The sequence below is a fragment of the Sceloporus undulatus genome, chromosome 1 (assembly GCF_019175285.1).
Source record: "Sceloporus undulatus isolate JIND9_A2432 ecotype Alabama chromosome 1, SceUnd_v1.1, whole genome shotgun sequence".
Taxonomy (NCBI): Eukaryota; Metazoa; Chordata; class Lepidosauria; order Squamata; family Phrynosomatidae; genus Sceloporus; species Sceloporus undulatus.
The window spans coordinates 320,969,284-320,972,479 of NC_056522.1; the positions used below are offsets into that span (position 1 = coordinate 320,969,284).

The following is a 3,196-nucleotide window of genomic DNA, read 5'->3' on the forward strand; positions in this document are numbered from 1 at the left end:
GTCCACCAATTCCAACTGATTAAATAACACTTATCTTGCAATGAGGTGCCAAGTGTCACTGACGATTAAGCCCATGATCACTCTCCTTCTGATCAGTCTCAAGACCAGGTATTCTAGGTCACCCTCATTTAGAATATCTAGACATCTCCCTGCCCTGCTTTTTTGTGACCAGAACATGACCATCTAGTTGAAGTAAGGAATTTAAAATCACATTGAATGCCTCCCTAATTTCATTTTATATCTCAAGATCAGTGAAAGCATTTCCCAGTGCTAAATTATTTTCAGAATTTTGCATTGTCATCCCTTCATGATTTCTACTTTGTTTTTCAGTGTACTTTGATGTACACAGCAATACCATTCCCAATCCCATTATGCCCTTCCTGTTGTTCAAAGAGTGTAAATAAGAGATGTTCATATCCCCCTGGTTATTTCCCTTCCACAAACTTTCCACTGAGCTCACTGCATCTAGATTTTTTGTTTAAAACCAAGTACTGTAGCTGACTCATCTTAGCTCTGATACGGAGTAGTTTCACAACAAGCATCCACCACCACCACCACCACCACCCCAGGAGAGCAGTATGATTCTGGTCAGAGTCCACTCTTGCACAACTCGACACACCCTTCCCTTCTAGCATGTCCCAAGGGGCAAATTGGCAAACAAGTGGCTAGTTATGCAATACTGATCAGAGGACCACAACACACACATTTGTCTTTCCCAGTGTAAAAACCAGCAGCAAATTGAATAGACGCCATGAGCAGAATATAACAGTATTATACTCACTGCATAACCAAACTTCTTCTGGAATTGATCAACAACAACATATTCAATTTCATCCCTCTGGTCTTCTGCAATTTAAAAAATACACACTAAAAATCCTATTTAGCTCTGAATACAAGAAACCTCATCAAGCATGGAGGTGATGGGAGCTGCAGTCCCATACATTTGTATGGAGCCAGGTTGAGGAAAGTTCTAAAATATACTTTCAAATATACACTGTAACTCCCCCTTTACAGCAGGGACATTCAGCGATACTTTCCAAATAAATGAAGCTATGAAACTTGTCAAAATATCAAAAGAAATGCTCCTTAAAAACATTTGGTTACACTACCTCTTAAAAGCAGGGTAACAACTGCATGTCTGAGAGACAGATAGTTGTTGGACTCTGATTAGTCATGACACAAATGCAACTGAAATACAGTATAGTTGAAACACTTCTTAGTAACTGGCTAGAATTACAGCAGGCCCTGTTTTCGCGGGGGATCCGTCCTGGACCAAAGCATAGGCTTGAATGGGGCATGTGCAGGGCGTGTGCCGTGGGAACACATCCCATTGAAAATAACAGAGGCTGCCCCTCCGTGAATATTCAAGACCACAGACCTCAAGTCCACGAGAAAGGAGGAGTGACTGTATTTGAACAGAATGGTGTTAAAAGAGTGATAAGTTTCCAGATCATAAATAATATAATATATCATTTACCCTGATTACTATGCATTTTATAAGTAAATAAGCATCAAACCTTACTTTTTGTAAAATAAATAAATAAAAGTACAAGCTTCCTGAGACTTTCCAAAGGATCGTCAAAATGCTCTACTTCTCCTCCCACAGCTCTACACTAGGCAAAAAGGAGAAATTCTCCTTCCTCTGAGGCCCACTCATTTCTGTGCTGGCTACAGAGGGAGCAAGCCCTCCATCCCTCTTCCATCAACCATTTGAGTCACACACATATGATCTCTTGTTGCCTGTAACTACTAGGTAATTGCTTTAAATAGAAAGCTATTATAATTTTGAGCTAAATCCTTATAGGTTTTCTTGCCCCGGGAAGGGAGGAAATTTTTATTATGTTTGTTTTCCAATTGTTATAGCAGCACTGCTCACAAATATTCAGTTTTGCACTAGAAACTTCATATATATTTCTAAAAAAAAATTTTTTTTTTAATAGTAAGGTTGATCATTCTTTTCATCTGGCAGCCTAGTAAACTCCTCAGTTGCTCAGTTACTACATGGCATCTTGTTACTTTAATCACAATTTAAAATCATCTAATTTTAATTTTTACTTGTTTTCTTCATTAATATATATATATATATATATATATATGCGCTACCTTTCCCCCAGGACTGGACCCAGGGTGGGTTCCACAACACATTAAAAATGTTTACAAGTACAAGACAAACTTAAAAAAACCACCACATTAAAACACCATAAAACTGGTTGAAGAAACATACAAAACTTAAAAACAGATAAAACATACATCTACATTAAAAAACCTTCCCTGCTTTAAGCATTGAAAAGCTTGCTTAAACAAGTATGTTTTTGCCTGCTGGCAAAAAGAAAGCAACAAGGGGGTCAGCCTACCCTTTAATGTAGAGGAGGGGTTCCCAACCCTTTTTGACTTGTGGAGCCCTTATTTCTATGGTGGAGCCTTAAGAGGCCTATTCTATGTCTTACAAGTTAATGGTGTTTAGGAGTATATATACAAATATATTCTTGTTCTTTAATTTCATTAAATTTTTATTTCTTTCATTTTCCTGCAGCGGCCATGGAGCACCTGGTGCATGTGGAGCCCTAAGGGCTCCTTGGAGCACATGTTGGGAACTCCTGTTCTAGAGTAATCACATACTGGACTGCTCTGTTAATTCTTTTTCAATGTTGGGGGAAGCATGTGCAAGATACCCTTCACCTACACACTGTAATGCCATTGTCTCAAGCACTGCTGTTTCCAGTAACAGGTTTGCACTATCCAAAAGTATTCCCACTCACCAAAAGTGAAGCACCTGGTTTAGCTTTTTTGCCTTAATCACTGCAGCCCCGCATGCAGCAGTGCATATTGTTCCAGAGGATTTCTACAGCTTTAATCATGAGTAACTTATTCAGGGGCCATGTAGATTAAAACCTGGTACTCTGCTTTGCTTAAGTGGAAGTGTTTTCTCCAACCTAGGACAAGTCCACCACTGGACACAACCTGCTCTGTAGTGATGTTGTACTACCAAATTCAACACTTGAAATTCTTTATTACGGTCAAAGACCAGCATCAATATAAAATATAACATAGAAAAATAAAATAATAAACATAAAAAGATTGCTTGGGATAAAAATCTGCCAACTAGAAATGTAAATAATTCATTTCCGTTACATTTAAGATAGCTTCATTTAAAATGAAATAATAAATAAAATAAAAATAACCGTTTGGGCTTCAC

General features: G+C 38.1%; 1 protein-coding gene across 1 annotated transcript in view; it reads right to left on the minus strand.

Moving 5' to 3' along the window:
• VPS18 (VPS18 core subunit of CORVET and HOPS complexes) overlaps positions 1-3,196 on the minus strand; it is a 31,032-nt gene that overhangs the window by 24,017 nt on the left and 3,819 nt on the right.